Source organism: Cydia strobilella, chromosome 3, assembly GCF_947568885.1.
Source record: "Cydia strobilella chromosome 3, ilCydStro3.1, whole genome shotgun sequence".
NCBI lineage: Eukaryota > Metazoa > Arthropoda > Insecta > Lepidoptera > Tortricidae > Cydia > Cydia strobilella.
The window spans coordinates 22080994-22096916 of NC_086043.1; the positions used below are offsets into that span (position 1 = coordinate 22080994).

At 37.0% G+C, this 15923-nt stretch overlaps 2 protein-coding genes across 3 annotated transcripts in view; one reads left to right on the forward strand and one right to left on the reverse strand.

The window, feature by feature from the left end:
* LOC134756102 (phospholipid scramblase 3-like) overlaps positions 1 to 8478 on the reverse strand; it is a 455878-nt gene extending 447400 nt beyond the window's left edge. The window contains exon 1 of the mRNA XM_063692915.1: positions 8462 to 8478. The gene's annotated coding sequence lies outside the window, so the exon portion shown is untranslated. The remainder of the gene's footprint in view (positions 1 to 8461) is intronic.
* LOC134756094 (uncharacterized) overlaps positions 1 to 15923 on the forward strand; it is a 219183-nt gene that overhangs the window by 128103 nt on the left and 75157 nt on the right. The window lies entirely within an intron of this gene.

The following is a 15923-nucleotide window of genomic DNA, read 5'->3' on the forward strand; positions in this document are numbered from 1 at the left end:
ATAGGTATTCTACGCATACAGATATACTCCATATTAAAGCCCATTATTTTTTTAAAGAAACTGTAAAATTTAGAATTTTTGTAACTAAAAGAGGGTGGACGTCTGGTCGTACTCACGCCGAAATTGTTTTTATGAACCTCCAGGTCTGTTTGTATCGCATCTCAATTCGTACATTGTGTACAACATATGTAACATGCATATTATGACTGTTTGTGTTCTAAAAAAAAAAAAAAGAAACACTAAATTTTGTCCCTTCGTTTCTCGAAACACAAGGATAGTTCCTAATTTCTAACCTGTGTCGCCTAAATCCGATCATCACATACATTTTGGACTGTAAAAATATTGATTTAAACTTTAACGATTTCTACACATTATTAAATTGTAAAACAAGACTTAATCCGAGACCACGGGGACAACGCCGTCCTTGAAACGTCGGTTACCTTCTTATCTTAAAACTTAAATGCGCGATTAAGTCCCGTTTTACAATTTATTAATGTAAAAATATTGTAGATTGATTCACCAATATTCTTAAGTTTTGGGTACAGGGTACAGGTGTACCTTACTTAATTAATGGCGCAGCGACCCAAAATTAGTCTTGGCCAACGATACGAGTACACGCCAGATGTCTCGATCCTGTGTGTCATCTCCCAGTTATCGGCATGGAGATCGCGCAAGTCCACTTCAACAGCATCGCTCCAGCGATACCTACTTACCTACTGGAACGTAAAGATGTACTTACCTACTAGTTATTATTATTATAAATTCAATTTAGACAGGCAGCTGATGCTGGTATGCCTAAATCATAGTTAGCACGATTTAATTATATATTTAGATAAGTTTCGGAAAATTTCCAAAAATATAAAATAAATTAATTTTTAAAAATATCCAGTAATTTTGAAAATTTGGAATGTTTAATTCCCTATAAACAATGTAACCTTTTTCTATTTGAAGTCGGTAAAACCACAGATTAATAAATAGTTTGGTAAAGGGGTCCACTGACTATCAGTCCGCCGGGCGATATCGGCCTGTCAGTTAGAACAAAAATTTGACAGTTCCGTTCCGAACAACTGACAGGCCGATATCGTCCGGCGGACTGATAGTCAGTGGACCCTTTTAAACCATAAATTCTCTAATTTCTCTTGTAGAAATCAGCCGTTGCTATTTATGCAGCCATTACTATTCAATTACTTATAATAAATTAAAATCCCACAAACATTTACATATGGTGTTAATACAGTTATAAATTACCCACTTGACAAAGGGCAAGGTTAACCATACCTAGCATACCGGAGGCTGATTCTGATTTCACATTTTTTAATGGTTCTTAATCTTCATCTTTGATTCTTCTCCCTCAAATGGCAATGGGCAGGGCATAAAGCTAGGTACAATGACAGAAGATGGACACTAGAATCTACAAAATGGACAGGACCAGCAGGGAGAAGAAATAAGGGCAAACCAAAAAGAAAATGGACGGAAGACATCATCTCGGTAGCAGGCACAGAATAGTTAAAGACAGCCCAAGATAGAGACAAATGGAGAAAGTGTGAGGAGCTTTTACCCAAAAGGGATCTACATCAGACTAAATTGAAAATATGTAGTAATTTTGCAATGTGATGTGGAAATAAAAAAGCTTTTTTATTATATTTATTATTTATAATCTTCATCTTATCGAACCTCGCGTGATTTGGTACTCGCTAAATACAATCAATACTCTTCTCATTATAGGTGCGCTTGAGATTCCTAATAGATTAGATATTGTATCCTCTATCTACATGTTTTATTTAAATATGTTCTGTAATGTGTGTTTTATCTAAGGAATGGAATGCGCTCCCGCCATCTGTATTCCCTGATCAATATGACCTCGGTCTCTTTAAAACAAGAGTGAATAGGCTGTTACTGAACCGGTGAGCTCCATCTTAGGCCCTGTCTTCACTTTCCATCAGGTGTGACTAGGGCCAATCGCCGATCAGTTTATAATAATAAAAAAAAAAAATGACAGTAAACTTTTTCTACTTCTTTTTGTTCTAATGACACGACTCAAGGTCATAAATAAAACAAGATGAATTTTTTTACAAATTGTTAAATCAGAATCTGGTTCCCGCCAAATTGTGCTGAATTAGGAACCTGTTTGTATGTGTGTCATGCAGGTCGACCAGCAAAAAACACGTGGTAAACTGGTTTTAAACGGCCCTTCGAGATGTGGCTTTTTGGAGAGAATGAAATTACGATGGACTCTCTAAAATACTCTTTCTTTACAATAGCTCACCCCCCTCCCCCTCCCCATGTTTTACAATATCGTAACGTTAAGACATATCTTTTATAAGTCCTCCCTTTTTTAGGGTTCCGTACCCAAAGGGTCCGTCTGTCTGTCACGGCTGCATCTCATGAACCGTGATAGCTAGACAATTTTCACAGATGATGTATTTCTGTTGCCGCTATAACAACAAATACTAAAAAGCGGAACCCTCGGTGCGCGATTCCGACTAGCACTTGGCCGGTTTTTTTTCACGTTAGGTACTTACTTTAGGCGTATTGATGTAAAGTTGACGAAATATAAATATTGTAATTCATGTGACAACCGATAAAAACCAACAAAATTTGACCCTGACCCTAATAACAGAAGTCATAAAATAAGAAAAAACACTCCAGAAAAGTTTATAGCACCTCTATTATACCCTGACAGCTAACGCGTTGATGTCGGTGTAAAGATCTATAGATCTTACGCAAGCACAATGAATGATCTACTCCAAATTAGATTAAGCGTCTGACAGACGGACAGGGGGTAATCAACCGTTTGTTATTCGATTTCGTAATAATGAAGAAAGGTAAACGGATTTTTGAGGTTAAATTGTATGGAAGGTAGTTTATTAAAGAAAGGGTCAAGGGCGATAGTGAAGGAGGTTATTGTTTGTGAAGTATTATTAAGTAATGATACAGTTGGTGGGAACCTGAGGCTAAAACTGCCTAAAATTAGAGGACAGGACAGAGGAGACCCCAGCATTAGGGTGGTTCACGTTTGTATGGGAAAAATTCAAACTAGCCAGAAAAATCCGGCCGTCCTAGTCTGGGACCGGTCTGAAAACCAGCGCCGGGCATCTCGGCCCGGCACACGCTGAGACTGGAAACCCTTTGCCCAATTGTTTGTACTTACTTATAAATTAATAATTGTTTTTCTTATTCTTGTTTTATGTAATTTTATTTTATTTTTCTTTTGTACTTTTATTTCATTTTCTTTTGTACTTGATAATGTGGCAATAAACAATTCTTATTCTTATTCTTATTCTAAAAAGCGGCACCCCCTTATTTTGTTACACTTATTATGTTGATAAAATGTGACGTTTTCAACCAAAAGGTACCACATTGTCGCTTGTCGATAAGGTTGATTTCTAATTGAAGCTATATGGAAATAGCGCCTTACTGACAAGCGACAATAAGTACCCTTTTGGTTGAAAATGGCACAAATACGCCCAGTTTTGTAACTTTATCTCAACTACATGGGAGTGCGCAACCACCTTGAAACTTTCTAACGTAGTATGAAATCCAAAAAAAATTTAGGATTTTATTTAAGTATGTAGTTGGTTTTACATTATACTGAAATGTGATTTATAAATTATTGAGTAAAAAATCATTTTTATTTAAATTTTTTTATGATTTTTTTGGCAAGTAAAATTAACTAAAAAACATACAAAAATAGAAATAAAAATGTTTTTTTTTACTTTAAAACTTATAAATCACACGTTCAAATAGTGTGGAAACAGATACTTACTTAAATAAAAATCGAAAAAATAAACACTATTTATTTCATACAACAAAAAAAAACAGTGATTGTGAGCACCCGCCCCTTGTACGTGTTAATGTGTGTGTTGGAGATTAAGTTAATAAACTTGGTGTATTTTATCAGCATTTATTTTAATAAATAGCAAAATAAGGTAACAAAATAAATGGGTGCCCCGCCGGAAAATTTAAAAAAAGGTTCTTTGAACCACCCTTAATAATTCATGAAAAGTAGGTACACTGAAAATCTTTTATAGAACCGTAAAGCCGGGTTACTTCAACCCAACAGAGGATAAATTTGGCCCGCATGAAAACCACAATAAAAAGTTTTTAGTAAAAATATAAAACATGGACGGATACCTAAAATCAACTACATGGCAATAAGCAATAGTTCCAGTGTAATAATAAAAACAGTAACGGATTAATAATCAAAATGGCCAAAGTTACCCTCCAGGGCCAATGTAACCCGACTTTACGGAACTACAAAAAAAAACCGGCCAACTGCGAGTCGGACTCGCGCACAAAGGGTTCCGTACCATTACGCAAAAAAAAACGGCATAAAAATCACGTTTGCTGTATTGGGAGCCCCACTTAAATTTTTTTTTTTTTTACTAGCCTAATTTAGTGTCCCACTGCTGGGCAAAGGCCTCCCCTCGTTTCCTCCACTCGACCCTGTCGTTTGTAGTGTCCCGCCAATCCGGATAAAATGCGTCTAAGTCGTCCCGCCATCTCCTTTTCGGCCTGCCTGCACCCCGGCCAGCACCATCTATGGTGTTCCGTTCCGGAACACCCACTTAAATATTTATGTTATTCTGTTTTTAGTATTTGTTGTTATAGCAGCAACAGAAATACATCATCTAGGAAAATTTCAACTGTCTAGCTATCACGGTTCATGAGATACAGCCTATTGACAGACGGACAGACAGGCAGACAGTCTAGTCCCGTAGTAGTATAGGGTCCCGTTTTTACCCTTTGGGTACGAAACCCTAAAAAGTATTGAACATATCTTACATATCTAAATAACTAATCTAAAACGCCTGGGATTTTGAGGATTTTAAAATTACGATTGAAAATTGTCAATTTTCAAATGGTGAGTTTCGGAGTCGTCTTATTGTGACTATTTTGAGTTGGGAATAGAATCCTTTTTCGAGTCGTTACAAAGTGTAAGTAACTCAAATAAGTACTACTCTTGTCAATAATATTAGTTTGAAGACATTAAATTTATAATTTATAAATCAAATAATGAACACACTAGTTTTAGTTTAGGTTCTTTGGCATCCCAAGTATTTTGTTTAAAAACTTTACCTTAAATAACCAGCGCTAAAGAACGCGACCTTGTGACATACTGACATCTAACTATTGACTTGTCTGTCTGTCTGTTTGCTCTCGCTATTGGCTTACGTTCGGTTATTTAGTTGGTTTAGAAAATGTTTACAGAGCATCTAGTTTCCTATATCGTTTCAAGCGCCTTTTAACTATAGGTAACGCCACAGTACAGTAATTTTGTTAATTTTATTTATTTATTAAAAAAAAAATTACCCTTAAATCGATAATGTCCACTATACTGGACATCCCAAGAAAAAAAATCTGCACCAAATATTAATACATAGCGATACTTTCCTGCAATTGGTCAGCTTACGACTATTACATTTGTAGGATTTAGGGTTTTCTTTATTATAGGGACATTCTAAATCTCTTATTGATTAACTTACAAATCTAAGAACGATATAAGACAAAATACACGAAATGATTAAATAACATACTTAAAACACAAAATTCTCATAAAAACGATTAAAAATTTACACACAATAAAACGTACGATAGAAAAAAAATGAAGTTAACAATACATTTTAAAAAAACCTCTATGTAAAAACCATTACATGAGACTCATTTTTCTCATCGCCCGTATAAAGGAATACGACTAGACTACCTGAAGCAGTGAGGTGGAAGGTGGAAGTCACTCACAAATATAAAAAAAAAGTTATAAAACATGGAGGCGATTGGCCGGTACTGTATATGCGACAACTACTATTATAACTCTGCTTATATTTATATAGAGACAAGCGAAAGCCAACCATTTATCATGTAAACATCACGCACAAATCAATATCCATATAACTTCAACGTCAATAAATACATTAATACTCTCTAATAGTAATTACACCTGTAATTAAACGCAATAGAAAATCATCCAAAGATGGCGACGGACATGGTTTCACGTCCTACAGCAAGTAAGGTAAGATGGTTGACACTGGATTACTCAATTTTCTAATGCCCGTATCTCAAGTAATAACTCTGATAAATACTTGATTTATGCACTACTATATACATAATTTATTCAAAATTCATGATATTATATTTCAAAACCGGAATTTTTTAACACTTGATGCCAGTAACGCTTTTAGTGAAAACAGTTATACATTTACGAATAAACACTTAACTTTATTAATCGTAAATTTACCCACGCGGCAGATACACTTAAACAGATATCCGTGTCGCTGTGTTCACTTTATTGAATATGTACTTAAGTTAGTAAAAACGTGTTGCCAAGGAGCACCTTTTATGCGGGAAAAAGTTGCGATATTAACTGTGCACCACCAACCCACTGTCAACCAGCTTACCCTACATCAAAAATAAGTATATGTACATATGCCTTATTAGATTGAAATAAGGTGGTAAATTGTGTACATATATTTGATGTTGACGCAATTAGATAATGAGAGGCGTTATGGCTAGACCAGTGGCGAGGTGGTGCAAATGAAGTAAAAGTAAAGGTACATATATAAATCTTATGCGCTTGCAACCTTTTGGTACTTTACGTGTGGATGATTGGAAATGAGCTGATTAGGAGTTCCTTAGTAACTTGTCCTTCTTCTAACTCGGAATGGTCTTGCTACAATGTATGGTCTCTGGGACCATTCCGAAAGGTAAAAACCCACACGACGGCCATATCTTCCGTCGCAACGTTTCGCGAAGCGCATCATATATTTTGTTTCTTTCTAATTTCCTGGCTTTATGCCCCCTCTTAAATAGGATTAGTACCCCAAAATTGTATCACCCACGGAAGTTACATTTTGGTTACCCGGTGACCCTATTTTACCCTTTTTGTTTTACTTTTACCTTTAGTCGGTTAACCCTTTTCCAAATTTGATTAATTCCGCATATTATTATTCATGTAATCGGCTACTGACCAACTTTCGCTTTCCCCAGTTTGTTTTATAATTTCACAATCTGATAGCATCTATAAAACAATGAACACATTGTTCGGATGTATGGATGCGTAGCGCTGGTCAACACAGCTACATTACTGGCCAACTGGCCTACTGAGACACCTGGTTTTTTAGTGTTCCGTGCAAAACTTTGTTTTGACAAACGGAACACTTATGGGATCACTTTGGTCTTGCAAATCAGTTATTTCTACATAGATACTTACCCCCTTATTCATAAACGTCTACTAAAGTTGACAAGCCGCTAAAAATCTATTGTCCCTTCCGACGTATTGGTATGATGGAAAGGGACAAACGATTATTAGCGGCTTGTCAATTTTAGTACACGTTTATGAATAAGGGGTTAGTGTTTTATTTAACTATGTATTTAATTACGTTAGGTAGTCTTAGTTAGGGCCACTTACATGGAGTTAGCCGTTTATACAGTACAGTTTAACACTGTATAAACGGTTAACTCCTGTCAATGCAAATTGGTCAGTAGGGAGAAGTCAGAAACTATGAGAGATAGCGACATCTGTTCTTAGGAACCATGGCTTCGATTTTAGATTTAATAATAAAGGCATTCAATTTTTACAACAAATACTACACGCGATTACATTAAGAATATTGACCAGGTTTGATTCCCGGTTATGTATGAGAGTTAAAAAAAAGTTTGAATGTCATTATTATTATATCTACAATCGACGCCATGGTTCCTAAGAACAGATTTCGCTATCTCTCATAGTTTCTGACTTCTCCATACTGACCCATTTGGATTGATCGCCCTGTATGATTGACAGAATGGTCAAACTCCACAACCCTTAAGGCTTGATCAGTCGACCATTTTAGCAGATTCCGCCAGCATAGCTTGCACTCTCAATGCCTAGAAATGCGTCAAATTCTTGTTTTTTAATGGAATTTTATGTCCTGGATGCCAGCCCTTTAAACTGAAAACTTAAAAAAATCTCATAGAAAAAGGGGCAAGCTACGATGGCGCCACCTACCTATGCAAACCTTTGACAGTTGCCAACCCTATTGCTTTATAATTATTCTCAATAAATTTATTCCTACTCTTTATTCTTATTCTATTACGAACGCGAATGTCAGAATTATACGCTACCGGTGCTAGTCAAAGTGATTCATCTGTAGCAACGAAGCTATAGCATTAATTAAATGTAGTATTTGAGAGCAAAGCATGCTCTGATTAGCAACCGGGCACCGGTATGGCGTGCCACCGCACAGGTGGCTTGCCTTGCTATAGTTGCTATAGATATCGACTTCATTATGAAATCTTATTGAGACGACCTATGGATGGACTACAGGGTGATTATGGAGACTAAAGCTGAGACTAACGTTTACCGTTTTTGTGTTGAAAAAAAAAAGTTTTAAATTATTTACAACACGCATGGTCACCCTGCGATTAGAATACTTCCGTCAAATAGTCCACCATCATCATCAACAACAACAGTTTCATAGGTGACAACGCTTCATAGTTTCATGGGCGCAAAAGTAGTATGCCGTCAAATGGGATAACCGGGGTCAGATGGGATAACTATAGACAACGTTTTTTTTAAGTATGTTCTTGTATGTTGTTCCTTTAGCTAGTTGAACGCGGTCTATAGGTCACAGAGCCACTAAGACTGGTAAATTATGATTCAAAGATTCTTCAACTTTATTAAACAGTACACTCCTGTCAATCACGTTCATATCATTTGGGAGTATTTCCTTTGTATATTGTTATCCTAGCTGTCCCCAGTTACCCCAATTGACCGTACCCTAATCTCTATTTAGTAGATATTAAAGAGCAAGGCATGCTCTGATTACCAACCCAACGCTGGTATGGCATGCCACCGTGCCTCCGCATCGTACCGTACAGGTGGTTCGGCCTTGCGATATCGATACCTATTCGGCTTTGTTATGAAATGTACTGATTTAAATTAACACGATTTTCACTCATAATTTTAAAACGAACACGGGACTTAATCGCGTACAAACTTACGTTTATTTATGCCAGTCTGCCTGTGACCACGAACGAACGTCACGTTCGAAACGTCAGGCCATAAATAAAAGTAAATTTGTACGCGATTGTTATGAAATGTTGAGACAATAGTACATTATTGTCGAGGCTCGGAAGTAGCTACTTGCTGGCTGAGGATTCGTTTTAAACGGACGACCTTGGGAGTCCGTTTAATTGAATCCGAAGCCAGCAAGTAGCCTTCCAGCCGAGTCATATAGTGCTTTTCTCAAAAATGGCGCAATAAATGCAAATATTATAGAAATATTTTACATAAGCAACATTCTTATGTATATATTTTCACAGAAAAAAGTAAAAAGATTTGCTTTGCCGCCGTTTTATTTTTTTAATTAATAATGGAAGTGTATTTTTCTTCTGAAAATACGCCAACCTATTTGAGACACCTGTCCTATAGTCGCGGTACCAACATTATAATAATAAGTACTGATCATCTGTTTGGCTGTTTAATGGACCTATGCCTTCATTTGATATGGCCACTTCAACTTTTAAAAAGTTTGGAACTTGACAAATAATGGAATTTGTATGCAACATTGCAGTCCCGAAATCGAGACTGCAATGTTTTTAACTTTTTAATTTTTTGACTGACCATAAACTACGCACTTCGCGACCTACTTTTTAACCGGCAACGTCGACTTTGCCGTCTATTTTTGAGAATAGTACATTACTACAGAGGCCGGGAAGGAAGGGGTTGCGGGCCGAATAGAATATACGGGCGAACGTAGTGAGGCCGGATAGTTATGAGGCCGACAACCCGTTTTCACGCCGATGTATGTATAGTGCTTTTCTCAAACCCGGCTACCATCCCCCCCACACAGTCCTACAGCTCTAATGCCATAGAGCCCGTCAGGTTAAAAAAAAAAGTTTTTTTTCTAATAGGCGTATTGGCAGAATGTCATAAACGAACCACAAAGCAAATATTGCTTATAGTTTTTTTTTAATGGCCGAATGCCATGATGCTGGGCCACAATTATATGTGAAATATAAATTTAAAAAAAGCCACTTCCCGGCCTAGGCCTGCAACTTTGTATGAAATTTCATTACAGACCTCTCGTCTAGCCGCGCCTGAAACGTGATACTTCCCAGCCTAATATAAAGAACGTAATATCAATGTTACATAGCATGTTTGAGAAAAATGTATTTTAGGGACGGTTATTGCTTTTGTCGCTTCAAATTATGGATTTTTTTTAAATGGCCGAGCCATGGGACGCGAAGTCTATATATAGCTCACAGAGCCACAAATTACCTAGAATCGAATTTAAACTATCATGAGACATTAACTTAACTAACTTAGCGGTTTCACTCACGTATTTTTAGTGGAGACCTATAGGCTCTCCGAAACATGTCGCGCGAGTGACTAAAAATACGTGAGTGAAACCGCTAAGTTAGTTAAATCACCTATAGAAGTTATTAAAGAACAAGGTATGCTCTGATTAGCCAGCACGGTGTGGTATGGCATGCCACCGTGCCTCCGCATCGGACCGTACAGGTGGTTCGGCCTTGCTATATCGGCTTTGTTATGAAATATCGAGACAAATGTATTTTAGGGCCGGTTGTTGTTGTTGCAACAGTTTGTAATCCTAATTTTAGTTAAAATGTTTGACCTGATGGCTGATGTCTCATCTATGGTTGACTTAAGTCAGAATTACCTCTAACATGGGGGTGCCTTTGTTTGACATAATTATTGAGTCATAATGTAATGATTGTCATATTATCATTAGTCATAATTCTGAAACCGTTAACTTTCAGGATTTTCCTCATAGACAGGTTAGGTTAGGTTTGTTTCATGGCAATCCTGAAAAGTTACGCGTTTCCGAGAAAAACCAAATTATGACTAACGAAAATGTGGACAAACAATACATTATGACTTAAAACTATATGGGAAACAATAGAGACCCTCTGACATGTCAGCATTTTGGCGGCGGTAATCGAAGTCAGTATTTGTTTAATCTCATTAAGGCCCATTACCCGTGGTACTAATTATTTCTAGGCAATTCAAACGTTTCAAATTGGAACAGAGATCCTCTATTATTACGTTCGATTTCGAAACAAAAGAAATTCAACCATATTTCCTTCACTATCGAAGGATAAGATTTTGAATTGTGCATCCTTTTCAGGCCCAGTAAGTTCGTCTCACTATCACTGACCGTAAGCGTGCGCGAGATGGAAGTGCGCGGGAGTGCAGCGGATATCATGTTTTTTTAATTTTATTTTTTTTACGTTAAAATAATAAAAAGGTAATCGATACGTTCCGTCAAACATGATACGTATTGTCAATTTTAGAAACCATTTTTAGATTTTGTGAATACCTAATTTGTTCCAATTTTTAAAGTGTATTATGATTTTTTGTGTCAAGCGAAAGTAAAAAACCCGGCCGAGTGTGAGTCGGACTCGCGCACCGAGGGTTCCGTACTTTTAGAATTTGTTGTTATAGCGACAACAGAAATATACATCATCTGTGAAAATTTCAACTGTCTACGTTTCGTGAGATACAGCCTGGTGACAGACAGACGGACAGCGGAGTCTTAGTAATAGGGTCCCGTTTTTACCCTTATAGTACTAATAGGAACCCTAAAAACCCAGGATTCGAATTGATACAGTCCCTCGAGAAAGACCTCAAGATTGTTAATTAAATGTATGGCAGCCGCATTATGATTTGTGATCCAAAAAAGCGTTACGACTTTTTAAATACTCCGTTTTCTTAACCTTACTGCACCTTAAGGCCGTTCCATCGGTTTGCCGCTGTCACTGTCACATTTCGCAAGAAAGAAGAAGAAGAAAAAGATTTTGATCGAATTTTGTCGATTTTTATTTATTTTAAAAACGTTACCTTACAATATCGGAATTCGAAAGCTATGAAATTACTACTTAAGTTAAGATGCTTTTTTCTTATTTTTTGTTTATAGTATCACATAATAAATAACCGAGTAAAGTTTGATTAAAAGTCCGAGTTAGAGGTTACTTTGGGAATTAATTGTATCGAGCGAAGTGTCATAATTCGTGTATCGGAAGCTATGTCATTAAAGATATTATAGTCAAGAACTACATATATTTTTTACACGTCTACGAATATCAACGTCTCTTAGAAAAACATGATCATATAAGGAGATTTTTCGCCTTTAGGATAAACGGGATACGGGATACCTAACTAAGTAGATATTTGATATTATTCAACCAGCCTACCTGCCTTTGTTTTGAAGACTTAATTAATTCAGACATTTTACTGTCGATACTGATTTAATTGTTATGCTAATATCGTAAATTACAATGTGGGAATACTTGTTACAATTGAATGGAATTGTGTTCAGCCTTGGTGGGTTATGGTAACTGGCTATTTTGTAATTTTGCAGTATCACAATCGATTGTTCGTAAAGTTCTTATTCGCTTTTAGGGTTCCGTAGCCAAAATGGCAAAAATGGCCGTCTGTCTGTCCGTATGTCACAGTCATTTATAACAAAAAGTATAATGTACTCTCGTATTTGAATGTTTGTAAAGTTCTTATTCGCTTTTAGGGTTCCGTAGCCAAAATGGCAAAAATGGCCGTCTGTCTGTCCGTATGTCACAGTCATTTATCACAAAAACTATAATGTACTCTCGTATTTGAATGTTTGTAATATAGGTAGATTAACAATAAAACCGGCCAAGTGCGAGTCGGACTCGCGCACGAAGGGTTCCGTACCATTACGGATTAAAACAGCAAAAAAATCACGTTTGTTGTATGGGAGCCCCATTTAAATATTTATATTATTCTGTTTTTAGTATTTGTTGTTATAGCGGCAACAGAAATACATCATCTGTAAAAATTTCAACTGTCTAGCTATCACGGTTCATGAGATACAGCCTGGTGACAGACAGACAGACAGACGGACAGCGGAGTCTTAGTCCCTATTACTAATAATAGGGTCCCGTTTTTACCCTTTGGGTACGGAACCCTAAAAAGTAACCTGAAACTAAAACTACCTACAAAACTAAAACTAATACCTAAAAAAAAGCTAAAAATCTGTATCTAAAGAACCCCTGGGGCATAGTGCTAAAGATACTGGCAGCATTTCCTATATGTAGCTAGGTGTATGGAATATAGGTATTGTGTGTCGCTAATACTAAGTTTACAAGTTAAAAATATATTTTTCAGTGAGGCACTCTATAAAATTGGAATTTTGGGACCATATTTAGAACATTTTGGACTGTATTTAGGTAGTTTTATGGTAGCTTAAACTTTCTACAATATGCAGCAATGCCATCGCCATCTTAAAAACAAAGTGCAAACAATTATGACTTGTCTAAATCACCTACCGCCATTATTCCTACTATCTGTCCATTCAACATCGCATCCAAGCAAGAATAATCACCCGCTCTCCCATGATCGAGGATTGCTAGATTTCACACGCTTATAAAACAAACACCTGCTTTACAAACCTCACATCTACTTATATACGCTTCTTTAATATCCACTCTATCCATTTAATCATAAAGTTCTATTTGGAGTGATCTTTTTTGATTAAATAAAGAGTTTTGAAAAGTTGAAGGTGTAAAGCCTGTCGCTCATCCAGGAAGCAGCTAATGTGTTTGAAACATGGCCATTTGCTTAGCTGATAATTTCTTAATGTTCAATTTGTGAATTAATCATTTAGAAGCATCTAAAATTACATTGCGTTTAGTATTCATAAGATGTATGCATTAATGTTTTTCAGTTAATAAGTAAGGTAAGGTGGGGTAAGACTAACATAGTTTATTTTGCTCGGGACAAGACAAACAGTCTTCTCCGAGAACACGGGGACAACGCCGTCCTCGAAACGTCGGAGGTGGGTTTAATACTTATTTTACGCGATTAAGTCCCGTCGTTGTAAATAATAAAGTGATAGTCTTACCCCGGTGATAATCTTACCCCACCTTATTGTAAAGATTTTTGTTGTGACACCAACCAACAGTTAATTTTAATGTGTGTTAACAACTTCGTCAAAACAAAGGTTGTATATCTGTAAGAAAATAAATATGACTGCAGATATGAAAGGTACGTAATTTTCCAAATTGACAAAAAATTTCCAAGAAATAAAGGAAGTTATAATTTTGCAATTATAAAAATTAATTTCCCCTAAGAAATGGTGTGACTTAGGGTCGGTTGCACCAAACTGTTTGTCATTGTTAGAGTTCGCTACATTTTGTTGTATGGAAAGTTTCATAGTAAACCGCCGCGGCGCGCCGGGTGACGTTAATCAGTCTGTCATGTGCGGATGGTTCAACTGGCACTTAATGTATAAATCCGTTGTATATATCGTACTTTTGTCGTAGTCTACCTGAGGTTCAAGTACATACTGAACTTTAAAATCGCGTGCTTTTCTCACCCCTCCATATATCTCACCCTTTGAATAATCGCTCGCGATCCACTCCCGCGCAGCCATTAACAGAACGGTTGCGCGCACGGACGCGGAAAATTATTCGCGCAGCGCTTCCGTCCTCAGGGCTGGCGTTGGCACACAGCCTAATTGTTTTTAATTTACCTATTTAAATTTTCTTTTATTCCATGTATAGGTAGTACACCAAACAAAGACCAAAGATTGCCAATCGGGGGAATTAATTCATGTATAAACCAATTATCCTCTTTGCTTCGTCTTCTAGATTAGAAATAAACACAATGTAGTTTCACGTAATGCATGACCTGAAACACTAAATTTGAGAGAATAGAAAAAGAAAAAGTTTAAATCGTATTGACGTCTGACATTACCATCATTCACAATTTTCAGTGCTACGCCTGACACACGTTCTTATAATAAATAGATCTTTTTTCTAGCTAGAAATAAATTCTATTGTTTAATCATAGCGTACAATGGGTAAAAGAAAGCACAAGAGCAAAGATCGGGATTACGAACATTTGCTTCACAAAATAACGAAGCTAGAAAAGGTTATTAAACGACACCGACATGATGATCTTGTGCAATCCCCGAATAACATGGAAGGTCAGTCCTTTAACATTTTGTACGAGTATCTTTTTCAGCAATAAAGAAAATAGCTACTTTTGCATAGATATTCCTACAATAACAAACGAAGTTTGGATATTAACGAAATTATGGATATTTATGACAAATAATTATTTATCACGTGTATGGTTCGTACTGCGGGCAGTTTTTGGGGCTGTCACTTTACTTACTGACGTGAATATATACCTGATTGAAGTTGAATATCTACAGTTTAACAGAATGTCTACTATTTAACATTTCCCACGTCCCACGTGTATGGTTCGTACTGCGGGCAGTTTCTGGGACTGTCACTTTACGTTCTGACGTGAACATATACGAGCAATGCGGGCAACCTGTGGGGTTGTCACTTTGCCGTAATTACAAGCCTGTCATATATTTACAGACGCGTCGCCAGTAGATGATGATTACTCGGTATCTGTAACAGAAGAGGACATACATCATGTTGAAACCGTAAGATCGACCGTACACATACCTGAACAATCGACAAAACCCGCCAACCCTCTCTGTTCACTATCCTCACCTACAGCATCAGGCATGCCGCCGCCGCGGGCACCTACTCAAACATCTGTGCAGCAAACAGTACCCCCCACCTTTTCCGTACAAAATGTTCCTTTATCGGATACACGGGAAGTACTACCAACGCAACCTGTAGAAACATCTGAGGAGACAGGAGACGTGATTCTAGACAGTACTCTTCTAGAAATACTGGGTGAGGATCCGTCATTAATCCAACAATATGGAAAAGAAATTCAAAACGACTTAGCAAAGCGACTACAGCATATTACGACTAATGGCTTGACCAAGGAAGTTCGTAAAGAGTTATGCGACAGGTACTTACCTCCTAGCAACTGTCCCTTGATTGACGCACCAGAACTCAATCCAGAAATAATAGCTGCGGTCTCAGACGCGGTGATGAAGCGAGACAAAGGTATTCAA